At 46.7% G+C, this 27,827-nt stretch overlaps 1 protein-coding gene and 1 long non-coding RNA gene across 7 annotated transcripts in view; both read left to right on the top strand.

Annotated features, from left to right (window-relative positions):
- The window catches only part of LOC119459503 (uncharacterized), a 137,768-nt gene that overhangs the window by 90,052 nt on the left and 19,889 nt on the right, over nt 1-27,827 (top strand). The window lies entirely within an intron of this gene.
- Nucleotides 1,778-21,014, top strand: LOC119459499 (uncharacterized). 2 transcript variants are annotated; one of them, XR_005193641.2, is made up of 6 exons: nt 1,778-2,507; nt 3,488-3,572; nt 4,946-5,046; nt 6,395-6,487; nt 8,480-8,587; nt 20,883-21,011. It is a non-coding gene; the product is annotated as an uncharacterized LOC119459499 (long non-coding RNA). The 2 variants fall into 2 exon arrangements; XR_007467823.1 differs by having other exon boundaries at nt 1,788-3,572; nt 20,883-21,014.

The raw sequence follows: 27,827 nt of genomic DNA, 5'->3' as shown, positions 1-27,827 counted from the left end.
CCATCCCGGCCCTAAGCCTCCTAAGCACAACTTCTTCCCCTAGTAAGGTCAAGGGGGAGGGAGCAGAAACGCGGTTTGATAAGAGTGCCCGTGTCGTGCCGGAGAAAATTTTTACGGCTCGGAGTGAGTTAAGGGGTTGAGGTGGGAGGATAATAGAAGGAAGAGCTGGATTAGGAGGGCAGGGTACCTGGTGGCCAGCAACAATGCTATGAGGGTTCGCAGCATGGCCTTGAATTCAGTGCACCTGGACGCAACTAGCTGTCTGACTATTCACAGTGTGTATCGTCTCGGAGATTTCCATCGTCTTGTAAACCTTCTTGAGTTCTTGAATAGTTGCTAAAGAATCAGTGAATCTATTTAGTTGCTTGATTGTAGGCAGATTAGATGTGGCATCTTGTACAGCGCCATGAATTGTTTGAAGTTTCATTGCTAGAGCGCTGGCTTCCGTAGATAAATAACGTTGGTGACCACTGATGAAATTATGTGTAGTACTGAGGCATGATGTCCTCCTGCCGTCTGGTAGGGTAGCAGCATCCGTATAGACTTTGCAGGTGTTAGCGCATGATGCATTCGATCATTAGAAAACTCCAAAAGACCTGTCAATAAAAAAAGAACAGCTAACTGAGTTTAAAACTGCCATTCCATCATAAATGACTGCCTGCTGGAATCTGTTAAACGTTATGTATGCCAATACTCATTTCGCAATGTGGTATTCGTACTATAAATGACTTTCGCAATATCTTTTTAACCCATAATGATTCCAGGCAGCGGATGTTGACGAGTAATTGGTTGTATAGTAAGTAGCCTGGGAGCCCTTGTGTCACCAGCTTAATGAAGCGGAGAGAGCATACATCGCGAAGTATTCCTGCTTTTTGTGCGTCTTGTTGCCGACTCGTTTCTTCAGCTTTTAAAAGCGTCGTGGTAACATCGATCTGTCGGCGGCACACTCCCCACTCCTAAAGCCGCGTCTCCTTGAAGAAACAGTCGCAAATAATGAAACTTCTCCATGGCGGCAAGACTCGCATTGTTATGAACAATGTTGGGTAACTGCTTCCAGAATTTGGGTCATTTGTACACGTCTCCAGAGAAGGGAGCTTCCCATTTCGTGAGTTACGGTACCTTGACTACCGTTATTTCTCGTGGTGTAGCGAACGTCTGGGTTCTCAAATCAGCGTACTTGAAATGCAGTCCCCCCTGCTAACAACCTCGGAAACTACGGCGTCGCGTTGTCTTCATGTTATAGGATTGTTTTGTACTCAACATGGAAGCCTTCGTCTGCCGTAAGACTCCTTAGTTACAGATTTATTCTTGTTGAGCTCATCATTATTTGTCTTAGGCCATGCGTTTATGGATTCGATGTGCTCATGCGTTGCCGAGTAGTTACGAAGGAGGCTACATGCCTCGTTGTTTATCGGACTGTTCAGATATCATTGTGAAGTCCACTTCGCATTGAGCTTGTTCATTGTAAAGCAGGCAACTTGTTGCCATCTGTAGGTCCTTTCCGGGTTGATCGGCATCAAATTTATGAAAGATGGAATGTTTATAACCGCAGACAGACTCAATCACGTCGGTATGTTAAAATAGCCCTACACCGTCGAACCCAACGACGACGGCAGAAATATGCCTGGAGTGCCCATATAATTACTATCGCTATAGAAGTTATTTTAATAACAGTGGCTACGGCTTCTAGTATTAAACCGCCCCCGTACTCATGATCTCATTCTTAGCAGCCCAACACCATAACCACTCAGCAACCACGGCGGGTTCACTGTTTCTTTGTTGCGTCGAATATTCGTTCCCATTTCGTATTCCCTAAATTGTTGCATAGTGTAGCCGTTAGGACTATACTGGTGAAAATCTTGTTTTATTTATTTATTTTCAACAAATTAATTATCTCGCGCTATTGCAGGTTGTGCAAGCTTGATGCGAACGTGAATACATATTACTATGAACGTTGACTGATTTTAACAGTGGAGTGGTTTAAGCCGGAGGTTGGCCCGTATAGCGTAGACCAGAAACTGCGCTTGGCTATGACGTCACCGCACGTTGCCTAGCAACCACTTGGCAGAGCTGCACCTCACTTCACCGCCGCTCCGCACCACCGCACACCTGCTCCGTCTAACCATAACGCCACTTTACGTCGCCTAGCAACCACTTATGCCTCACTTCACCTAGACATGTCAACGCTTCGCCAGGCCGCGTCTTGAAGCGGGTCGTGCGGCCAAGCGAGAATCTGCGCGTCGGAGGCGAGCCGATCCGGAATACCGTGCAGTAGCTGCAGCCGAGAAGAGGCGTCGTCGAGTCGAAGATCCCTAGTTTCAAGAACGAGAAAGCGAGAGTCTGCGTTTGAGTATCCAGCGTCGTCGGGATAGCGCCCCTGGCTGTGGCTTGGTCGATCACAAGCTCCGCTGTTTGCTTCAACCTTGCACCACTAGTGCAAGCTGCGCTCATTTTTTTTTCTTATCGCAAAAGCACGAAGCAATGATACTTTCTTCCACCGTTTTTAAGTATTTATTTATTTATTTATTGTAAATGTGTATAACTCAATACCTTTTATTGCAGGCTAGAAGGATATGGGGAACTATTTTATTATACAGGCTCACACAAAATGCACGCAATAAAACCTTGAAAATAAGAAAGCTTTTATATACTAAAAATAAAGCGTGGACTTCTATACATACTGCATTGTGTCCCAGATATGAACAGTGAAACACTACGTAGGAACTTGACAATTATTATTTAGGACAATTTAGCACACAGCAACTTACCGTAGAAAGACTGTAAAAACAAGAACAAAAATAATTCTAGCTATAAGGACAGGTTAACCACTTTTTTTTTTCAAAGGGTAGGCATACAGGAACGCAGACGAGGACGTAACTGTGAACGTTATCTTGCAGTCACGTATTTCAGGCATGGTAACTGTAGTCTTAAAGCTTACAAATAGTTTTTCGGCGGACGGCTTGTCCACAGCCTCGTTGGGGAAGGATCTTTCATTCTCTGACTCTAATGAAAAACAAACGAATACCCGAAGGCATCGCAAGAAAATCTGCAGCCTTATTGTGTCCAGTACGATTAGCGGGAGCAGTAGACGATCATAAATAGCGACAGTTGTCAACTGCTAAGGCATTTTCTGAAGCTAGAACGCTAAACCTTACGGTCAAGTTTCTTACACATTGTCTGATTGTAGGTAAGCTTTTTTCATCCTCCCATTTCTGAAGCGCCTAAAGTTAGCTTTTTTTTAATAATACAAAATTACAGCGTCCCTCTTCTCGCGGCACCTAGAACTTGTCTTCTATATTTAAATAAATAAACCTTCTTCACTTCCTATTATTGGCAAAAGCTTTGAAGTGCTTTCGATCTTCCTTTGTTCTATTCAGCCTTCAGTTTTCCATTTAACCTTGTCTTCCGAATAGCGGCCTATCGTATATTTGCTCGGCACGAAGCCAATGTATTGTCATTTTGCAATATAAATGCGGTGCAACGGAAGTGACCAACCTGCTGCGGAAAACTTGGCATGACTCGGTTACAAAATATTTTGACAGAGCTTCTCGACTGAACAACAACCAATACAGGTAAGCTTCCAATAATAAATGCTTCTGCTTGGTTTTATTTTTAATATTGACTCATCCAATGCCGTGTTTAGGAGCGAAGTCGCAAAAATGTCAGCAGCGCCGAAGTGACAGTGGTACTCGTATAGTAATGGCCTGTGCCGTCTTTCTTGCAACATGAAACACACAACTGGTCCAAAATAATTTTCCCTTTGAAAATTGACTGAAGGACTGACGGACTAAACTTTTGCAATCATTTTACAAGTAATTTATTGTAGTTATTCTCATTCTTAAAAGGCACCATACTGTGTAAGACCGCGTTCAAATTAGGCCACACGATCTTCTGCATCCTGCAGCGAGTTCTTTCGCGCAGTCAGAGATATGAGGATTTTAATGCCTAAAACCCAAGGACAAGTTATCTCCAAGCCGGTAACATTAAAGTATTTTCTTGGTGTCATGGGGCTTCGCAGGTACGTCAGTACCACTCGCATGCTGTGAACAGCGGAAGCAGGAGAGCCATCACCATTCCGGGTGCATTTTGTGTACTCCCGATACAGGCTTAACACGATGGAGTTTCCTGAGCCTGTCTGCAGTTAAACTGCTTATTTGCGCGTTCTGATTCTCATTCATGGTGGCATCCCTAAGATGGGAGCAAAATTTTAACAAGTTTTATGCAAAATATTGCAGCCTACATTACATTTTTGTATCGGCAATGCCAATTATCACTTATATCGATCCATAGCAGTCTCGCTACGAGTGTTCTATGCGACATGAATTTTGTGCACATGGTTGCGGATTCAATGCACAGTGCAATCACAGTGCGCCACGTACAGAACGCTCGGGTATTCTTACAGCGATGGCACAGGACTGGGATGTACAATGATGTAGGCGTAAGTTGCTTCCGGAGTGAATAGATCAGACTTGACTTCACGACTGAGTCATTCCCGCTCACTATTGTCGCTGCCACTGAAGGTTTCCTGGCATTGTTTTTTTTGGACAAAAGTGTACCGAATAAAAATATTGTATACTGTAATTAACTCATCTTGCAGTGTTTTTTTTCTGAAGAAAGTCACTATCCCGTGACATCCGGTTAGATGCGCCTTTTGCTTACAATTTTGTGACATTTGTTCTCCTCCTCTTATTTCATATTTTACTCATTTACTTGATGTGTGCCCAGGTGTATTAGGGAGACAGCTTGCACACCATTTCACTGTCCTGCAATGGTCTTGATGCAGTATCTGTACAATGTTCTTAAGAAAAGCGTATATTAAATTATTCATTGTGTAAGCAGGGCAGCACCACCAAAGAAGGCTTATTAGGCTCTTTGAACTAGCTCATGTTTAACGTAATGGCGCGCAGCTTACAGAGCGTTTGACAGATGTATTTCGTTATTACAGCGTACAATGACGGCAAAGCGCTTGGCTCTTTGCTTTCTCGTACTTACATTTCTGCCAGCAGCACTATCAGCCTATGTGAAGGGGAAGAATGGCAGAAGCAAGTATACAGACTTACTATTTTTTCCGCTTTCTTTCTATTAAACATGGACGAAAATGCATTTATTATGCATTGCCACTATACAAAGCAAGTTCTACAGAAATATTGAAAACTGAAAAAGGCATTTGTGGATGTGAGATAACCAGGGAAATTTTAGGGAACTTCATTTTGTTATAGCGCGAATATGTGCACTAAAGCGACAAGCTTACTTGGAGAGCAAATTAATATCCGACCGTTTAGGTAATGGCGCAAGCAGAAACGGCATCACAACATTTTAGACGCTTTAGCATTAATCCATTGGTGTTTTTAGTTTTCAATTAGGACAGTAGGACTGAAAAAGTTGTGACTGTTGAAGGCCGCAAATTAATTTTGATGACGAGCATTTTCTTTACGCGTACTAGACGATCTGCATAGCACTAACACTTGGTTTGGTTGGTAACAACCTTATTGTGGTAAAATTTTTTATGGACGCCGAATTAGGCGGCTGTGACGAGGAATCGAAACCGTGCAATTCGAATTCAGCAGCAGAATGCTTTGCTACTGGCACCTAACTCGAGTTGCGGCGAATAAAAATGCAAACATATCATGCACGGGATTCAAGTGAACACGTTCATTAGCAAAACTCAAGGGAACTGGTTATTTCATATCCAAATAAAAATGGTGGCTGACAAGGAAGCCCAATCCCAAGAACGCCACCACGTTTACCGGACTTCGCACCTTCACTTGTAAATATCGCTACCGAAAAGAAAAAATGTAATTTGCTGTTACACCTAAATGATATTGTGCGCAGTGAAATTCGAATCAAATTGAAAATGTACATTAATAAAGAGCATCGCTCACCAGAGACATGCATGACGACATTTCAAATTTGCTGAAGCCTCCTGCATACATACCGAAAACGGTCTGAATATTGACACCAGATATCACGCCACAGTATGGTTAACAATTTTTACAAAATATTTCTTGCATGTTATGGTTTTTCATTTCTTTAACACGTGGATGCCCATTCGCAAAACCCATTCAAAATTTTCTGCACTGTTTCAGCCGGTGTTGCTTGATAAAACAGATGTTCAATTTATGCAATCTGCTGAGCTTCAAGGGTACGAAGGAGATGGTAGAGATTCTGGTTTCTCTTCAATCAACATATACAATGTGACATTGCCCTAGCTCATATTTTGATTGCGTGACATTGTACAGATAAAAATATTATTTAAAAACGGGTACGCCAATTTAGCTGTTTAAGGCGTGATTTAAACAAATTGAATCAAACCCATCTCACGGTTTCGATTAAATTAAAAAGTGCCGCATCTGAAATGCTATATACAATGATTGCGTATCTCTCTGTTTTTCAGTATCGTTGCCAATAGAATGCTACCCACATTGCGTTGAAGGTCTCCAAGCAGCATGTTTTATAACTAACAACAATCAATGTCAGTGCGACTGCGGTAAGACTTTTATGTTTCACAAATCATAATATCATACCATCTTGCCACGAAAACAGCTAGCTCAACGACCAGTGAGCTTTTACTGCTCTTGAGCGCATATGGCTGTCTAACGGCGAATTGCATGGGGAGAAAAGGAGCAGGAGGCCGCACAGTGCGAAGTCGGGTGGCAGCGCAGTGAGAGCAGGGACACTCCACCCGCCACTGGAATGCGGCGTGCATTCGGAGAGCAGGTGGAGAGGGATGTGTGAGGAGAAATGTACCACGCGACTAAAACAATCGACGTCCCAGCATTTTGAGCGGTAGAGGAGCGGCAAAACACGCGTGATCATATTCTGGTCTGTCGGGCGTAACGCTGTCACCGTTTGCGGCCAACATACTTTCGTGCGGCGCAGACACATCCCACAACGTTTCCGCTTGCAACTGCAACTTGAATCTGAAGTTCAGCTCTAGCAGGTTTCGCTGCTGTCACCGTCGAGAGTTTGAAGCACTTCAGCAAGGCGAAGACGCTTTGCTGCCGATGTCCCCCCGCGCATCCTACGAGAAGCAAGGCGGACTAGAAATGCAAGGATCTGTCGCTAAATCGCTGCGAAGCTCGCTCGTATCACCGACCTCAAATCACCGGTGCCAAAACATCAACTACGCTTGGCTGCCGCCATTGTCGCGGCGTGCGCCGGCTGAAGCTAAAAAAAAAAAAAGAAATTAGCAGGATATGACACTTTAAGTCACGTGACTTTCTCCGTACTCAGCTTTTCGGGCGAGCGAAACTGCTCTTGTTCTACCACTGTATGACGGCGCTCCCACCCCTGTTCGACCACGAAAAGACGCCGCCTCTGTAAAGAGCACCTTCAGCGTGTTTTTCAGTGCTTCTGTTCTCCCAATAGAATTCGCCATAAGAGGAGAAATGAATAAGAATCGTTGCTTTTATGCAGAACGATTATTTCTGAAATTTCGGCACTTTGAAGTTCTCAACTTGGGCGTGAAGAGCAGAAAATGAAGCGAACTGAAGACATGCACATGCGTCTTTCTGACGTCACTGTTGGTGGTGGTTATAAGGTCGCGCTGAGTGGTAACATGCTTTAAACAATTTGGGTACAAGACTGGCGTGCGTCGTTGACGCTACATCATCAAGAACTGGCTTCGAAATACAAAACTAAAACTTCAATTTCTTTGAGCGAAGCAAAGCAGTGTGATTTCAGAATAGAGTATAGTATTTTGAAACAAACATGAAATCTGCGTGTGTGGCGCAATTTTATATTATGGTGGCAGAATGCCTTTTTAAAAGAATAAAATGAGCCGTATTGTTAGCTTCCTGCGGGAGTCTAATCATCTTGTATGGAACAATAGTGTTAGCGCAAAGAGCAATACAAGCGTCGACAAGAACTGAGCAAGATTTAACAATAGAGATTATAACATAAGACAGAATTACGTATCGGCGAGTATGCTACGTTTTTTAGTTCACTCAGAAAAACACGGGAAAAATGGGGCGTGTCAGAAAATAATTGCAGAAAAAGTTTTATTTGGGCATAAATAGCCACATGTCCACAAAATACTTGCAGCATGTAGCCAAGGCAGAGCAGTCTTTGAAAGTATGCAGAATTAAAACAAAATTTACTTCACAAAAAACTTGATAGCTCCTTCTCAGAGGGAGCTTAAGATATGAAGGCATAGTGCGGCGGAAAGTGTGACACTCAGCATTACAAGCGGCCGTTCGCAAGATAAAAAGCACATGGCTGCATGGCTTCATTTCATCATTTTTTTTCCGCCGCAGCAGCGGCAAACGCTTTTATGGTTGCGCGAGTGAAATATTTTTTCTACAAATAATAAGATTCGCCTATGTAGTAATTCATCTTATGCTAAGCAGTTTGCACCTTTCATAAGCGTTTAATAAAGAAGGTGTAATATAATTTAGCTCATACCTACAATATAAGAAGGATGGTTTAGAATGCGGATGGGTAGTTGATACACCATGTATTTCTAACATATTCTTTCCAGTGACCGCAAATTGTAACGCCTGCGCCATTGTGCGACAGAAACACCGGTGTTCCGGAAATGAGATTCACCTTTGCAATAATAGGAATGGGCTGTGCGAGTGCGGATGTGGTGAGTACACAGCTTGAAGTAATCAAGATACTTTGAGGACAGTTTCTGAATATTTACTATGTTAAGAGGTAGAAATATCAGTACCAATTTGTGTACAGACGTTATCAGAGCGAAAAATTGCACGCACGCCCTACATGCGTAACTTATGTCAAAAGTATTGCATAGTAGGCTATCGGTGCTATACCAGCCAATGTACTTGTAATTTTATTGCACGAAAGCGATTGATGAAGACCTTATAAAGCAGGCAAGATTGGGAAGTAGTGCCACGTATCTTGTTTCTCAGTTGGTATTCTAACTATTCCGGGACATGCGTTTGCTCTGATGCAGAATAAATGTGCACAATAAATGTGTATTTGTTATTTTTTCCGGCTACATTGCATTGTTCTATCAACCTGTTCACGTCGTTTTTTCTAATGTAGTGGGGATGAAGCAACGCACGCGACAGTATAATACTGCCTTGGCAAGAAGTGCGAGCGGAGATCCCTAGCTGTTGATGCTAGCTGAGACTGCGATTATTGCAGCCGTAGTGCAGTCCTTCCATCTGTGGTCCAGCAATAACAAAACCCATTCCAAAGTGGTGGAGGTGCTGGGTCTGCCACTCTGGAACTCCAAAGTCGGAAGCGGCCAACTGCCACGACAACGCCTGCCGAAACCACCCAGCCAGCCGCCACCCAATCTCCGCAGTTCTTCCTAACCGGCGCGCTGCGCCTGGCCGATCCTTCCTTCTTTAGTGGAACAGATGACTACGATATGGAAGATTGGCTGGCGACAATCGAAAAAATGAGCGGTCACAATAAGTGAGGCGAGCGTAGAAACTATAGAACGCATCATTCTACTAAAAGACGTCGCAAGCCTGTGGTACCACAACCATGAGTCCGACTTCGCTACATGAAATGCGTTCAAAAAACGCTTCGCTGACGTGTTCGACCGCCTCGCCGTGCGCAAGATTCGCGCGCAACCGCGCCTCAGCGGAGGTGCGCAGCCGCAAGGCGAAAATTTTACAAGCTGCATAGAAGACGTCGTAGACTTGTGTAAGCGCCTGAATCCTTCCATGGCCGAGCAACAGAAGATTCAACACTTCTTGTAAGGCATTGGCGACGATGGCTTTCAAATGTTGCTGGCAAAGGACCCACGCACCGTAGCTGAGTTTTCGACCTTGTGCCAGAGCTTTGACGAGCTACGTAAACAACTCGTCTTAGTTCGGCGGCCGACAACAACAGACGATTCCCTTGCCGCCTCAACCATAGGTGGTGGCCACAATACGCTACTGTCGCAAATATAAGAATATGTGCGTGAGGAAGTGGCACGGCAGCTCTCATGTTTATCGTATTTGCCGACCCTAGAAGTGCCTTTGCACAATCTAGCGCCGTCTATCAGCCAAGTTATTCAGGAGCAGATCTCCGAGGTGCTGCCGTCCGCCTCTCAGCCGACACCTGTTGCGGCACCACTCACTTATGCGGCTACCGCTGCAAAGCAACCGCGTCGACTGCCAGCGTTGGCCCCTTAGCCTCTCCGACAGCCACCGGCGCCATTCCCTGGTGCACAGCAGTACATCGTAAATCCGTGGCTCTCTGCTCATAACCGACCGATACGCTACGCTTGCAGAATTCCAGGTTACGTTGCACGCTTCTATCATCGGTGCTTTGCGGCAACCCCGGCTGCACCACGATATCGCGACTCTTCTTTCCGGCCCCAGTACTACACGCCACAAGACGCGCCACCTGATGTGTACGCACGAGACCCCCAAGATGACTCCGACTTTCAACCCTTTGCTTCCCGTCGCTCACCCTCACCACACCACCGTTCTTAGTCACCTATGCATCGCTGACCCAGCGCTGAGACGGAAAACTGCCGCAGCTCCGGAGGCACGAGCTGCGTCGTCATCGACCTGTCCTCGCTTGTCCCTAGGCAATGTTGTCGAAGTTTTTGTTGAGAGTGTACGAACTCTTGCGCTCATCGATACTGGTGCCATTGTATCCGTAATTAGTCAGAAACTTTGCCGCTCTCTTCAAGGGACAACGTCACCCACAGAGTTTCCCCTCAGTACTACAAGCGCACGGCGTATTTATCTGTTTGCAGCACTCATGGCTAAAGTCCATGGCTAAACTACTTTAGCCAGTGCATGGCTAAAGTACTGTACAACACTGAGTTTATTGATTTGACTTCGTGTTCACATGATGTGATCCTTGGGTGGGATTTCTTATCGGGCTATCACGCCGTTATTGACTGCGCTCATGCTCAGGTGGAACTGTCTGTTTTTGGCGATGCACCTTCTGCCCATGTGCCCGTGCCTGGTGTTGACAAGCTTGTCGTCGCTGCTGACACTGACCTTGCCCCTTTCAGTGCCATCATTGTTTCTGTTTACTGTGCTGCCCTTTCTTAAACTACAGTTCTGTTCACCCCGTCTTACTTAGTCTGACTCATTCAGTCGCCGCCACCATGCGTCGCTGCCATTTTCCGCCCCAGCACTTCACTAGAATGTCTCCGGAATACTTATTTCCAACACTACCTCATGCCCTCTAACCTTGCGCCGTAATGAGACGCTGGTCGTGTTCAGTCAGTCGACGATGATGTTATCGTGCCTATTGATTCCTACGAGCCAAGTCAGAAGCCTGAGCGGAAAGCGTTGACACTCTCACCTTGCATCGGATTACTTGTCCCCAGACGTTTTTTTCCCTTCCATCGACAGCAACCTCACTCCGGATCAACGTGCGCAGCTTCTTACCCTTCTCAACGAGTTTAGAGGTTTGCTTGGCGTTTCCCCAGTCATCGTTAGGTCGAACGAACAGCGTTGTTCAGAGAATTGACAACGGAACCAACACCCTCTTGCGACAGCGCCCCTGCCGTGTATCACCAGCGGAGCGTCGTATAATGGCGGAGCAAGTTAACGACAAGCTTCAGCGTAGAGTCATCAAGCCTATACTAGTCCTTGGCCATCACCCGTTACACTGGTCAAGAAAAATACGTTTTCATTAGGTTCTGTGTGGATTACCGGCGTCTCAACAAAATTACTAGAAAAAGTGTTCACCCTCATCCACACAGAGACGACGCCCTCCATTATCTACAAGCTGCCGAATTCTTCTCCTCACTCACTTTGCATTTGGGTTATTGGCAAGTCCCGATGGCTGAGTGTGGTCATCCAAAGACAGCGTTCGTCACACCGGATGGCCTGTACGAATTCACAGTCATGCCATTTCGACTTTTCAATGGGCCTGCAGCATTCGAGAGAATGATTAACAGCATTTTACGCCGTCTATAATGGCAGATATGTCGTTGTTATCGAGATGACGTCGTCGTGTTCGCCCCCTATTTCGCTACAAATCTGCGCACGATTCTCCAGCGCCTTACCAACGCAAGCCTTCAACTCAACCTGAAGAAGTGTCACTTCGGGGGTCGCCAGCTCACAATTTAGGTCATGTAGTCTCAAAACGTAATTATTCCTGATCCTGACAAAATTCGCGCCGTTGCAGAGTTTCCTAAGCCGACTGCCGTAAAAGAACTGCGCAGCTTTGTGGGCTTATGCTCACATTTTCGTCGCTTTTTCGAGAAATTTGCCTCCATCACAGCACCGCATATACGAAGCTACTTGCTGGCCCTTGTGACCTATCAAATTGGACTCAAGCCTGCGACGACGCCTTCATAACATTACGGCATCTGCTTACCTCACCACCCATTTTGCGCCATTAAGACCGCACCGCATCAACCGAAGTAAATACGGACGCTTGCGGCGTCGGTCTTGATGCAGTACTCATGCAACGCAAACCAGGCTTTTCGGAGTATGTTGCAGCTTACACTAGCCGTGCCCTCACGAAGGCGGAATCCAAATACTCGGTGACTGAAAAATAGTGTCTCGCGATTGTATGGGCAATAAGCAAGTTTCTTCCCTACTTATACGGAAACATTCTCGACGTGGTAGCTGACCATCACGCACGGTGTTGGTTGGCTTCCCTGAAAGATCCTTCTTGTCGCCTCGGATTTTAAGCTATTTGCTTGCAATAATTTGACAATCACGTGCTGTACCGATCGGGGTGAATGCACTCTGACGCGGATGCGCTCTCGTGATCTCCCATGAGATCGACTGAAGAGCCGCATTCAGCTGGTTCATTTCCCTTGGCTGCTCTTACCGCCATAGACATGACATCTGAACAGCGAAACTACCCCTGGATCGCCTCTCTCCTGAATGTTCTTTCCGCTCCGCCAACTTCTGCACACCCACGTGCACTTCGCCGCCAAGCCACGCATTTCGTAATACGGGACGAACTATTATATCATCGCAACTATCGACTGGATGACCGTAAGTGACTGCTCGTCATCCCTAGCCACATGCGGTCCGATGTCTGCGCATACTTTCATGCTGACCCCCAACATGCTCACACTGGTGCCCTGAAAACGTATGAGTGGCTCCGCCAACGTTATTACTGGCGTGGACTATACCCATATGTCCGCAAATACATTCGGTCTTGCCAATTATGTCAACGACGGAAACCATTTCCCCATTGGCCTGGTCTCCTGCAGCCTTTACCGTGTCCTGCACGCCCCTTCGACCGTGTCGGAATCGATCTTTATGGCCCACTTCCGTCCTCTGTCACTGGTAACAGATGGGTCATCGTCTCAGTGGACCACCTAACAAGGTATGCGGAAACAGCCGCGCTTCCTTCGGCTGGTGCTCGTGACGTTGCGAACTTCATCTTACGTCATTTCGTCCTCCGCCGTGGCGCACCACGCGAGCTACTAAGCGACTGAGGGAGTGTGTTTTTATCCGATGTCCTTCAGGAGCTCCTTCGTTCATGCCGTACAGTTCACCACACATCTACAACCTACAACCGACAAAACAACTGACTAACAGAGCGCTTCAACCGCATGCTGGGAGACATGCTGTCCATGTACATTGATTCTGACCACTCTAACTGGGATGTCATTCTGCCGTTCGTCACTTACGCGTATAATACCGCGGCACAGTCGACCACCGGCTTCTCCCCATTCTTTCTTTTATATGGCCGCGAACCATGCACCACACTCGACACCATTTTGCCGTATCGTCTGGACAGTACCGAATTAAGCCCAGTTTCTGAAATGGCTCAATATGCTGAAGAGTGTCTCGGTTGTAGAAGAGGAGGGCAACCTGGTTAATGCAGCTTCTGTCTATACTAAGTATACTCGTGTGGTGGAGAAAGCGGCGATTGCTCTGGCTTTTCACAGCACAAAGTTTCCCCCTATCCTCTTAAGAGGATAGGGGGAAACTCTGTGCTGTGAAAAGCCAGAGCAATCGCCGCTTCCAAGAATACTTGGACTCACGCACAGCAGTTAGATCCTTCTCGGCCGCCCTCGTGTCTAGACAGTCGAACAATATTGTGAACAAAGCACTTCAAAGAACTCGGGAGAGCAGCGAAGGAGGATACCACATCTTGTGGTTTCCAGCCCGTCTAGATGGCGCATTTAACCCGCTCGGATGTAATCCTAAAGAATAGGCCCACCGGATAGCGCGCGATTTCACGTACCGCACTCTCGTGGGTAGCCAGGCTCGGAACGAGGACAACAGCCACAAAGATCCATTATGTACTTTCCACGATATTGTTTCGCATTATCGTCTCGGAAGGAGGACATTTCCACCCCAACCCAAATTAAGCAAACCTCAGGCTAGCACACTCAGACTTCTGCAAACCCGTTCGTATCCAACTCCTCGGTCCCTTAACAGGACAGAACCTGGCCATTCACAGTCGTGCCCCAAATGTGGTCATGACTCATGCTCTTTTGATCACATGCTCTGGTTGTGCCCAGCCCTTACCGCCTCCCGTCCATCACAAAAGAGCAATGGGAGGAATCCCTCGAGATCAGCAATCTTCACATTCAACTCCAGGCTGTTCAGAGAGCCCACGATATCGCGACGGGACTTGCTTCCGGTGCCATCGTGGGCGGAGCCACCAGCTTAATCTGAGAGTGTCTTTGGCTCCGCTAGATCTCAATTCCTCAGGACTCAAATAAAGTTTTTGTCATGTCATGTCGTCAGCTGGCCGGCTTATTTACTTCGGACAACCAATCGCTCCAGAAAGATCGCGATGACCGCAAACTGACTCAAGCGTTCGTCGTTGACTACCTCGTCTGCCTACGCATACCGTTTCATTCCCTAGGCCTGGCTCCTGAGTTTGCCCCCAAGCACCGGGGGCCGTATCGCATCATGGAGCGCTTATCTTCCGTCACCTGTGTTATTGAGCCGGTCAACCCATCCTCTAAAAAGCGTCGTCTTGGCCAACACTTGAGTCGCCTCCAGTCATATCATCATCATCATCATCATCATCATCATCATCATCATCAACACCAGCCTATATTTTATGTCCACTGCAGGACGAGGGCCTCTCCCTGCGATCTCCAATTACCCCTGTCTTGCGCTAGCGTATTCCAAGTTGCGCCTGCAAATTTCCTAACTTCATCATCCCATCTGGTTTTCTGCCGACCTCGACTGCGCTTCCCTTCTCTTGGTATCCATTCTGTAACCCTAATGGTCCACCGGTTATCCATCCTACGCATTACATGGCCTGCCCAGCTCCATTTCTTCCGCTTAATGTCAACTAGAATATCGGCTATCCCCGTTTGTTCTCTGATCCACACCGCTCTCTTCCTGTCTCTTCAAGTTAGTCCTAAGATTTTTTGTTCCATCGCTCTTTGTGCGGTCCTTAACTTGTTCTCGAGCTTCTTTGTTAACCTCCAAGTTTCTGCCCCATGTGTTAGCACCGGTAGAATGCAATGATTGTACACTTTTCTTTTCAACGACAGTGGTAAGCTCCCAGTCAGGATTTGGTAATGCCTGCCGTATGCACTCCAACCCAATTTTATTCTTCTGTAAATTTCCTTCTCGTGATCAGGGTCCCCTGTGAGTAATTGGCCTAGATAAACGTACTCCTTTACACACTCTAGAGGCTGACTGGCGATCCTGAATTCTTGCTCCCTTGCCAGGCTATTGAACATTATCTTTGTCTTCTGCATATTCATCTTCAACCCAACGCTTACACTTTCTCGATTAAGGTCCTCAATCATTTGTTGTAATTCGTCTCCATTGTTGCTGAATAGGACAATGTCATCTGCAAATCTATGGTTGCTGAGATATTCGCCGTCGATCCTTACTCCTAAGCCTGCCCAGTCTAACAGCTTGAATACTTCTTCTAAGCATGCAGTGAATAGCATTGGAGAGATTGTGTCTCCTTGCCTGACCTCTTTCTTGATAGGTAACTTTCTACTTTTCTTGTGGAGAACCAAGGTAGCTGTGGAATCCTTGTAGATGTTTGCTAAGATATTCACGTATGCCTCCTGTACTCCATGATTACGCAATGCCTCTATGACTGCTGGTATCTCTACTGAATCAAATGCCTTTTCATAATCTATGAAAGCCATGTAGAGAGGTTGATTATACTCCGCAGATTTCTCGATTACCTGATTTATGACATGGATTTGATCCATCGTAGAATATCCCTTCCTGAAGCCAGCCTGTTCTCTTGGTTGGCTGAAGTCAAGTGTTGCCCTGATTCTATTGGAAAGTATCTTGGTGAATATTTTATACAATACTGAAAGCAAGCTAATGGGTCTATAATTCTTCAGTTCTTTAACGTCTCCCTTCTTATGGATTTGTATAATTTTGGCGTTCTTCTACTTCTCTGGTACACATGAAGTTGTGAGGCATTGCGTATAAAGGGCCGCCAGCTTTTCAAGCATGATATCTCCTGCATCTTTGATTAAATCTACTGTTAGTCCATCTTCTCCAGCAGCTTTTCCCCTGGTCATGTCTTTCAAGGCCCTTCTAACTTCAGCGCTAGTTATAGAAGGAGCCTCTGTATCCGGTTCATCAATATTTTGAATGAAAGTAGCTTGGCTGTTTTGGGCACTGTACAGGTCAGTATAGAATTCTTCCGCTGCTTTTACTATTTCATCGAAATTTCTGATGATATTACCATGCTCATCTTTCAGTGCATACATCTTGCCTTGTCCTATGCCAAGCTTACTTCTTACTGATTTATAGCTACGTCCATATTTTACAGCTTCCTTAATCTTTCCCACGTTATATTTTCGAATGTCCCTTACTTTTTTCTTGTTTATTAGTTTTAACAGTTCAGAGAATTCTATCTGATCTCTTGAGTTGGACATTTTTGTCTTCTGTCGTTTCTTTATTAGGTTCTTTGTTTCTTGGGAGATCTTACCTACTGGTTGCCTTGGTGCCCTACCTGCCACTTCAATTGCTGCTTCTGAGATCAACCTAGTTACGGTTTCATTCATTACCTCTATGTTGTCTTTATCTTCCTTTTCTAAAGCTGCATATTTGTTTGCAAGCACCAGCCTGAATTGGTCTGCTTTTACCCTTACTGCCTCGAGGTTGGCCTGTTTCCTCTTGACTAATTTCACTCTCTCTCTCTTCAAATTGAGAGAAATCCTAGACCTCACTAACCTATGGTCACTGCACTTAACCTTACCTAACACTTCTACATCCTGCACTATGCTTGGATCGGCAGAGAGTATGAAATCTATTTCATTCCTTGTTTCTCCATTAGGGCTTTTCGAGGTCCACTTCCTGTTGCTGCGCTTCCTGAAGAAGGTATTCATTATTCGGAGCCTATTCCTTTCCGCGAATTCTACTAACATCTCTCCTCTTGCATTCCTAGAATCGATGCCGTAGTTGCCAATTGCTTGCTCACCAACCTGCTTTTTCCCCACTTTTGCATTGAAGTCGCCCATGACTAAAGTATACTGAGTTTGCACCTTTCTCATTGCTAGTTCAACATATTCATAAAACTGTTCTATTTCTTCATCATCGTGACTAGAGGTTGGGGCATAGGCTTGTACTACCTTCATTTTGTACCTCCTATTCAGCTTTATTACGACGGCTGCTACCCTCTCATTAATGCTGTAGAATTCATCAATGTTGCCCGCTATGTTGTTATGCACTAGAAATCCTACCCCGGATTCTTTCTTATCTGGAAGACCTCTGGTCATTAGTCAGCACTGTGTAAGCCTCACCAGTTCTTCTAACCTCACTAAGGCCAATAATATCCCAGGCAATGCCTGATAGTTCTTCAAATAGTCCTGCTAAGCTAACCTCACTCGAGAGGGTGCGCGTGTTGAACGTTGCCAGGCTCAGTTTCCATTGGCGGCCTGTCTTGACCCAGAGATTTTTAGCACCCTCTGCCGCGTAGCAGGTCTGACCGATGCCTTGGTCAGGTGCTCCGCAGCCACTGGGAACTGAGGGCCATGGGTTAATTGTCGGAGTCATGAGGGAGGTAGTGGCCGAATACTGCACCAGGGAGGCCAATTCCTGTTCTGGTGAGGGAGTGACTTTGATGAAGCTTAGTGGGTCTTCCTAGTTTGGTTGCACCTGGACTAGTATAGCCCCACTAGCTCTCGGCGATATATTTTTTTTCTTGCCGGTGTCAGGCACCACTCCATGCCTTAAAATGGGCTTCAAATCTGAAGGTCGTAAGTTCGAATCCTACTCCAGTCCACCAGTCATATCATGACCCTCTTATTCTCACGTCGCCTTGAGTCGCCAGGATGGCGTCCTTTCGCCGCATGTCCCCCTGCGTCGAAAGGAAGCCGGATGATTTCCTTTGCGGATGGAAGCGGATGGATGCGGGTGGTTTCCTTTCTCAACGCACGCAGCAGTGGGACATGCGCTGTCTTGGCTGACACTGACACGCCGGATGAGACTGTCATTGCTACACCCGTCAGTGCAGGTTTTCCGCCTGCCGTCCAGCTTTAGTACACCCCCTTCCACTAAGAGTAAATTATTGCCATGAGGAGCTCTTAGCTACATCATTACTAATCAGATAACGCTATGCCAATTGACAAAACTACGCAGTTTTTAAATGATGCGGACTCTTCATGCGTGGGCATTCAAGTTTACTATGCCACTGAAAGCCTCACTTACTCCGCCTACTCATCTTCTTGAGATCGAAAAGCTCTATCAATACAAGTTGAGGTATTCAGCGATACCATATGTATCTAACAGTGATACATAGCAAGCTATATGCTCATGGACGTTGGCTGTGATATTTGGCACACACTCTAGACCTCATTCACCTTAGGCTTTGCAAAAATAGACGACCCCACTGATGCCACGATAGCTGTCATTGTCCCCATAGCATAGGTATGAAGGCAACGTTCACTATACTTATGTACAAAATGCAAAGTAGTGCAAGGATGGAATTGATGTATTAAAATTACATACAGTATCCACCTCCGCAAAATGACATGCCGGAGGAATCCATGTTTTTAAGATTTATGGTCCATCTATCTCTACTGATTTTATTGCAATACCAATTATATGGACACAACAAGCGGATCTTTGCCATCGGCGTCGTTGTCACCGTCGTCGTCCCCGTGAGGATCCGTATAAAGTCCAAGCGCGATAAAATAGTCGCCGCGCCCCATATGCTCTATGTGCAAGGGATGCGCGCTCTCACGTAGAGCGAACGCACGGCGGAGAGCAAACGCAGTCTTCCGCCGTGCGAAAGGCCGTGGGGAGATGGGAGGGAGGGAAGGCGACGTTTAGCTGCGACAACGAAATGCGTATCTTGCGACCGGGCGCAAGGGGAACTGGCGACTCATCCTCCCACCCGAAAGGAGGAAAGCGGGAAGGCAGGTGTGGGTGGGAGGGGGTGCGGCTTCTTTTCAGCCATCAACTGCGTACTTGCCCTTCGCGCGGCTGCGGGCTGTCACGTGCACCATATCTTGAAAGCGAGCTCCACACGGCTCTTACCCTTCTATGCGCTGTGCTTTCCCCGCTCAGTTTCCATTGAAGCTATAGACCGCACGAACCTTCGCTCGTTGCAGCTGCTCACACCAGTGGTTTGACAGTGGTTGTCAGCGATCATCGAGTGTAATGTATTCTTGTTTGTTTGTGCGCGCTGACACCATGTTTGTTAATTCATTTAGTGAACGTTTTTTTCCAATTTTATGCAGCAGATAAAACTTATACACTTACTCCGTATAGCTCTCTACTAATTTGCTATCGTAATTGATCCCTCGCCTTTCGGGCGAAACTGAGACTTTTTTATTGTGATCAAGTTGCCAGAAGAGAAGGGATAAATTAGTTTACGCTGAAAAAGGCATGGGCTAGGCTCATTTTTGAGCTGAGAACACCATGAAGATACATGTATTCACTATTTACTTTTGCAATTTACGGATGTACGCATACTTCGTTTGCCGAGCGTGATGCTTCATTAGTACTACAGTTGTACAGTTTCACACACGCCATATTCATAGCTCTCTGCAAGCAAACATAATATTCCACGTTTACTTGTTTGTCTTTCACCGGTGACCGCTCTTCACCGGCTCACAATTGTTAACCGTTATCGCTCGGCGCAGGACGCGCCTGCATGTATCGGAAGTTTCTGGAACGTTATCGATGCTTCTTTCCATTGCCTGTTTTCACCGACGCTTAAGTTATTCTGATTCTTTAACCGACGCGAATTGTCTAGAACTTTCTGGAAGACATGCGGACACCAGGGAATAATCTGGAACATTCGATGACTCATGTATAAAGTCGGACGTGTTTCGCCGCTGATGACATTTCCAACGATCGCCGACTATGTTCGCCGCTTTCGTTGTGCTTTGAGTGTAGCTTGCTCTTGTGGGCACAGGTTCGCCCAATAAAGAATCAGTTTCGTCATACACAGTTTTACGACTGTTTACTTCAGCGTCACTACTACGTGACAATATAAACAATTGCGGTTGTTTACTCAAAGGTTGGCTAGTTCTCATTGAGCTGCATTTACACCTATCTGACACTGTCTGCGATGATGCATCTGAAACCGTGAAAATATTTTAGGGATGAACTCATGCTGAGAGCAATGCTCAGCCAAGTTTCTCAAAAGGATATCGTTGAGCGTACGGTTATATACATGTGCATTAACCGACGTCGCAAAAACCACTTGCCAACCTTTTCTTTAACGGAATGGTGCTATATTTAAATGTATTTGCTATTATATGTCACTGATGTTGTGAAAACATATTTCTGCTGTTTACATGTGTAGAGTCGCGACCAAAAGTTTGGAGACCACGGCATCAGCAAAAAATTTAGATTTATTCAAGCGCAGCTTCGCGGCCTCGCATTGGCTCAATACGTTGTATTGGTCAAACACGTGCACGTAGCGCGCGCTCTTAAATGCAGCCGGAATGCCCACGCTGCGAAGAAAAAAAATAAAATCGTGGCAACTTTGGATCACTAACTTTTGCTCGCCACTGTACATGTTGCGGTAACCATGAATATGGTAATCCAATGATTTTTTTTCTTTTACCTGCCCATTTTTTTCAGTGCCTGTGGGATTATGGTGACAGCAGACGCTGACGACAAAACAGGTTGTGCAGGTTGTGCTTAGGCGGCCTATTTCTTGCGCACTTAGTGGATATCTCTGGGGTGGATATACACGTAATAAACATTTCATAAAAATGATATCGTGTCTTGCGATAAGGGCCAGTGCATATTAACAAAATAAGTGAAATGAACTTCATTTCTGTAAGTCATATTTCTACAATTTACATTTGCTTGTCTTTATTGAATCTTATACGCAAAGTATTGAAGCCTGCCCCAGATTGGGTTTCGCCACAAATACTGCATAAGTTAGAAACTATGTGGTTACCTTCTTATTTTTCAATGTTCTTGTTGCATGACATAACCTTAAAAGCTCCAATTTCAAATGTCCGTTCACCGAAGATGTTTTGTGGCTTAACAAATGTCGTAGGGGGTAACCGTTGCTTTTGCATGTTCCTTTGTCACGGTATTTTGACTTAACAAGGAATCATTTTGGTAACATATTGTTGATTCGCCTTGATTATAATATCACCCAATAAATAATTGTGTAATGTAGCGTTCCTAGTTAAAAGGACACATTACACTTAAAGCACTGCTGTAGAACTGGTGTTGTTGTTGCTGTTGTTGCCTATCACGTATGTGGTTCCTACCCACGGTTTGTTACTGGCCAAGAAATGGGTTCCACCTCGTCTCTATTTATTTCAACGTCATCGTCCTTTTTGACCATCACTAGGTTCCTGCCCTTTTTCACCTTCTATCCGAAGGCTCATACCACTTCACCCTCCCCACAACATAAAGATCACCGACAGAGCTAATGTTAGGGTCATGTTTCTCGCACTAGATAAACTTGCTAAAGTATGCAAAATCACTAACCCAAAGGGAAAAGAAAACAGAACACCAATAAATAAACCCCCAACAAATTTGTGAAGTGTAATGAAGGCTTAATTTATCATGTACCTCCAACGCGCTTCTTGCGGAGAACTGGTCTCAGAGACAGACTTTAAGTAGTGCGGTATTCTCAATTTTTTGTGCTCGTGTTTACACTTTTTTTCTACATCTCTTTTTTATTATCTTTTATTTCCCTTGCCCCTTTCGTCAGCACAGGGTAGCCAGCCGGTCTGAGGACTGGCTAACCTCCCTGTCTTTCCGTGTACTGCTTCCTTCCTTCTAACATGTGACCTTCATAGCACTCTTTTCGCTGGACCAGGCCCTTGTATAAACATATCTCAACAACAGGTAACGATTTTTATATCGAAAAAACTGGAGGTTGCATCAACGACCGGCGTCGTGAGTATGCTAAGAACGTAAATAACAAGTCGAGAGGGGGATGGAACTTCATTGTGATGATTGCGGTTGCAGGCCAAAGTTGAAAAATTGCAGGATCATTTCTGAAAATAATAATCAAATGGTATGCCTCATTACTGAGGGCCTCTGTATCACAAGTCTAAAAGACAGGTGCATTAGCATGGCCTCTATGACTTTATCGGTTAAGGAAATAGCAGATCTAAATGGCACAACACTTGTGTGTTGATGTTGTTTGGTTGTGGTTCTGCGCTTGTTATCATGTGCAACGTTGTTTGTGACAAAGTGCAAATAAGGTCACGTTTTCTTGGCTAAAAATTTTTGATAGCTTGCGCCCCGTGGGTGTCACAGTCTTCCTTCTTTTAATTTTGTATTACGCACAGTGCTACACCTTCATAATGTACACTAGATTAACAAGAAACAAATAGCCTTCGTAGCGGTAATAATGGTATGACCATAAATTTTCGGAGAGTCATTGATGCGAGACAAGAAGCAACGCAACGAATACTTTAAACTAAATGAAAATAAAGAAATATATATATATCGCGAAAGCCTAAAAAACTTGCAGTGGCTTAGCTCGGCTACGCCAGGATATACGTAGCGTTAGCAGAGGTTCAGCTGATTATTCTTAGCTTATTCTTAACATTATTCTTAAGATAAGATTATTCTTATGAGTCAAGCTTCTCCGTTCTTCTGCGCTGTTGAGCAGCATTTGCGCTCTCCTTCTCCATGGCTATACCACACTGGCAAACGCCAGTCAGAAGCGCAGCGGCTTCAGCGCAGTGTCAGACGGCGACTGCACAGCGAGCGCGCGCCGGCGCCAGTGCGTCTACCACGGCTACGACGTCACTCCTCTGGAATGCGCAGACCGGCGGCGGTGAGTCGCGCGCGGCGGCGGCGGAGTGCGCGAGAGGTGCCGGCTCCGGTGGCTCCGGTGCGCAAGCCGTGTGACATGACTGATCCCTTGCGCATGCGCAGCACGGCTCTTGATGTGCCGCGCGAAACGGGCTTGGCTAGGCCAGTGTAGCTAACGCTACAAAAGCTTAAGCTATTCCACTCTGTGAAGGCGGATAACGAGCGAATCTGTTTAGCACACTAAACAGACCTATGTGACCAGAACTTTCAACGAAGGTACGAACACATTAATTTTCTTGATCGGTGGTCGTCGTGACGGAAGGTACGCACACACATTCTAGTATCACCTTTGTTATTATTATATTAATTCCATCCTTTTCACATATAGTTTGAACTCCCGAGGAGCCAAGCGCCTACGAGGAGCGACGGCAGGAACAGAGACGCGAATGCAATCGTCGCCGGCGGGCGGCATACGCCACCGATGAATACCGTGCACAAAACGGCAAGCGCATGCAGGACGTCGCTTCGTGTAGGCGCGTTCCTCCCCATGAGTCCGGACAATACGCGGCCTCCCCATTACGACAGCAGAACAGAAGTGGAATTCAAAATGAAGAAAGGCAACTTGTTTTTCAGCTTTTTTAAGTACATTCGCGTGGACCATGGTATCGCCGCCCCGAGGAGCCGGAGGAAACTAGACACCCGTGACGTTTCGACGGCACCGCGTGTAAAACACACAGCCCTAGCACTAAGGTCCACCCGCCTCTACGAGGTCATAATAAGAAGACTACAAACTGGAACCTTTGCTACAATCCCAGTACTTCACCAGAGAAATACCCCGACCCCAAATTATGCCTCCTGCCAAGCCCCAGGAACCACGGAGCATATCCTCTGGGAGCATATCCAATTCATAATTCAAGCCGAGCTGCCTTTATAACAAGAGCCCAATCTATGCTACCAAACCTACAGCAAAACATGCAGGAAACCGTCCACTAGATACTCGAAGATCCGCACATCAGAGCCAGGCTGAACATATGGCGCAAAGCCTGGCGCCCTGTGGCCATCCCCATGTCCAGCCCCTACAAGCTGACCCGCTTAAGAAGTACACCATTGTTTACAAGTGGGTTTTGTCGACCATAGTGCTGATACCGACAAGCGAGAGCACGCATACAGTCCAAATAAAGTTTTGTTCATTCGTTCATTCGATGGCACCTCCATCACAGGAGAGCAGAAGGAAAAGAAACTAGACACCTAGACCCTTTCGGCACTATCACCAGCATCGACCCACATTTTTGCACACGCACAACAAAAGTGCACGGAAACCTAGCCCTAAACAGCTTCTCTAAAACTTTTACACGCTTCCTACAGCAGCATTGTTCTGTGGCACCATGACAGGCAGGGCGCTAAACGATGAGGCTACACCAAATAGGTCATTTCAAGCTCTGCTTATTAACAGCGGTGAGGTTGTAGGTCGAGGCTCCGCTGTTCGCCCGTCCGCCGGTGTGACGCAGGTCACGTGACCAGGAGAGGAAGAGACGCGTGCTGGGGGAGGAGGCGACCAATGAGAGGCCGTGCTGGGCGCGAGGACGAGAAGCAATGGGTATAAGAAAAAATGTCACAGTTTCGCCCTAAGGGCGAAGCAATGAATGCGATAGCAACACAGCAATGTCATACGAAGTAAGGTGAGCGGCTTTGGTAGCAACAACACGCAGAACTGTTGTCGACGCCATCGGCGTTTTGCCCGCGTTAGCTCAAAATGCGTGCGGCGTTGGTGACTGTTGCTGGAGCCTCTCATATAAATAGGCACTTGGTGCCGCAGCTAAACGTCGCGTCCCTTCCTTCCCCCTCCCCCACGGCCTCTCGCGCGTCTGAAGAAGGCGCGTTTGGTCTACATATATGGTGATTGTAAAGGAGAAACGAGACGCCTACTTCTGCAGCCCTTAAGGGAGCACGGCGCAGAACGCGCGTTTGTTCTCCGCCGTGCGTTCATTCCCCGTAAAAGCGCGCGCCCCTCGCGCTCTTTCACTCGCACATACAGCGTTCGGCGCGTTTTGGCGCTGAGCCGTGCTCCCTCAAGGGCTGCAGAAGATAGCGCCAACCTTTCCCTTTCCCTCAAGAACCACTTACCACCGGCGCCGATTTCATCTCCATTGACGTCATACGGAACCTCACGGCGACGGCGACGCCGACGGCAGAAATCTGCTTTTGAGTGTCCATATAATTGCTATCGCAATAAAATGCGTTTCTATGCGGCGCATCCTCCAAATAACGTGCACCGTGCAGAGCTGCTGCCAACGCCGTCCGCGGTGCCTCGCGTTCGCGGCGAACGCGCGCGGTGTCCGTGACTGCAGCCGACGCATCTGGCGTCTACTCGGCAGGTTTCGAGCAGAGAACTGGACACTTGTCGAGTAGCATCGAAAGTCGCTCACTTTTAGGGGCGAAGCACCTTAGGGTTGAGGCTTGTCCATCCGTCCACGTTGTCCGTGCTCATTCCTAACGTTGGCCGCGCCGTAGTCATAGCAACCAGGGGGGCGGAGGAGGGCGGCGCGCCGCATGCGCACGCGGTCTCCTCCTCGCCAGCTCCTAGCTCACTTCCTGACCCCCGCTTCTCCTTTCTCCGCGGCGCGTTCCCTCGATGCCCACGTAAAAGACGTGGAACGAGATCCCATACTAACCAAAGCATGTCCTTTGCTTTACCGAAACGTGGAACGCGAGACCCCACGTCAATAGATTCTTCCCCGTCGTCTGCAAAGAAGAAGCAGAGTGTTCGGCGGGTGTTGGGATGTACGTGAAATTTCCAGAGACCGCGGTGGATCTCGACCTGCCAATAATGAGCCAATCTCACAACGGCGAACACGCTGCAATAAAACTATCCGACTGGAACCGTCGTCATGACAGTGTACTTAGCCCCGAATCTCTCCCGAGGCAATCGTAGATAAGTACGTCGATCTAGCCAAGCGCGAATACGAAACAAAGTACAAGAACAACCCCTTCGTACTTGTCGGAAACTTCAACGTAGATATCACGGACAGCTGACAGGCTTGCGCAGTATATGACGTCTCTATACGCTCTACGATGCATTTCGTATGAGTGGAAACAACCAACAACCACCAGGGGAACGTGCATAGAGCTTGCATTTGCCAACTTCAGGCTAGATCCTGATCGAAGAACCATTGGCTCTACATTTCACGGACCACAAAGCAGTGATAATGAAGTGAAAACGGAATCCAGATCTCAACACGATATATATACAAGCTATGACAAATAAAACATTGTATATACTGTACACACGCGCTGTCACTCATTTGCATGCGGGAGGAGTGGGCAATGTCAAGGGTGATTTACGGTAAGAACTATCCTCAATGCTTCGCTCACTCGTCATGATTCACTTCGTGGAGATGCGTGTTTCTTTGTTTTTGCTTCGCAACGTTTCAATATAATATAGTTCAAGTTGTAGATCTGTGCTTACTTGTGTTAACGCAATTGCATCACGTGCAACACATGGCCATGTAACACTTGATGAAGGTAACACAGTTTTTCTGTTCGATCATCTTCACGGAGTGGAAGGGAGGCATTTTTTTTCGATCCAACAGCAGTCTCGCAATACCTAGCACTGGTATTCCGAGACTGTTGGTCCATCTGAATGGTCCAGCTGAATGCCGGTACGGTCCAATGATGGCCCGATGGCACACTGGTCCCACACATGCAGTTCATATGTAGCGGCGATCAGCATCACCCGTTCAAGGAAGAGAAGGCGGTTAGACGACATTGCATACGCTGTGACGCCATGCCCACGGAAGCCGTACGTTCACGGTGGCCGATTTATAGTGCGCGAGCTGATTCCCGTCGCCTACTTTTGGTTTCTGTGTCTGAGAGTGTCGTTGATAGCATGGTCCAGCTGAATTCCGGAACGGACCAAAGACAGTCCGATGGCGCACTGGTTCCACATATGCGGTTGGTACGAAGCGGCGATCAGCATCACGTGTTCAAGGAACAGAAGCCGGTTATACGGCATTACATAGGCTGTGCCGCCGTGCCCAGCTAATTCATTCACTAAGCGAATGCGTTCAAATTTATACAGCCGATCAAACTACTATCCTTACTCCACATAGCTCTCTACTAATTTACTATTGCAAATAATGCTTCGCCTTTCGGGCTAAACTGCGACATTTTGGCACGCCATTTTGGCACGCCACCAGTGTAGTCGTGCGGCAGGAACGACGCTGACCTCTGCACTTCTATCCACGAGAAATTGTTGTCCAGCAAGCCTATCAGTGGCGTAGAACAGGCGGATTGTCGAACGGCAACAGTCACTGGCTGTCATCAGTAACTCTGCGGCATGTTTCCCTGCTAGCTGCAAGTGGAACTACACTCACGTGCGCTGGCTCCGAGTTAGTCGGATACCAGTAATATGCGCCGCGACGGGTGCCAGAACGGAAGCTCGGCCTACAAGGGCAACTGGAACGGCAATTGTGGTCAAGATGACGATGATGGGACTATAACCATAATGCAGTAACGGTCTCAGGGAGTTCATCAATCATTTGCTCAAGGCGAGACTGCCTATCTTCGAGGTGCGACAATAGAACGGTAGTTGTTGCCACAGTACTTCTTGCTTAATAGTCAGCGATGCGGTCGGCCAGCTAAGCAATATTTTCGAGGGACACTGTCTTCTTCTCTAGCAGCCAAGGCGACCTCGAGATTGTGCGGATGGCGCTGAAGGAACAGTTTACGCAGCAGCGAGCTGTTTTCGTTCAACCTACAGTCACTGAGAAGCAGCCGCATGCGACGTAGAAG

The sequence above is a fragment of the Dermacentor silvarum genome, chromosome 7, assembly GCF_013339745.2.
Source record: "Dermacentor silvarum isolate Dsil-2018 chromosome 7, BIME_Dsil_1.4, whole genome shotgun sequence".
Classification (NCBI taxonomy): domain Eukaryota; kingdom Metazoa; phylum Arthropoda; class Arachnida; order Ixodida; family Ixodidae; genus Dermacentor; species Dermacentor silvarum.
The sequence above is the reverse complement of the archived record's forward strand: the minus strand, read 5'-3'. Positions and strand labels throughout refer to the sequence as shown.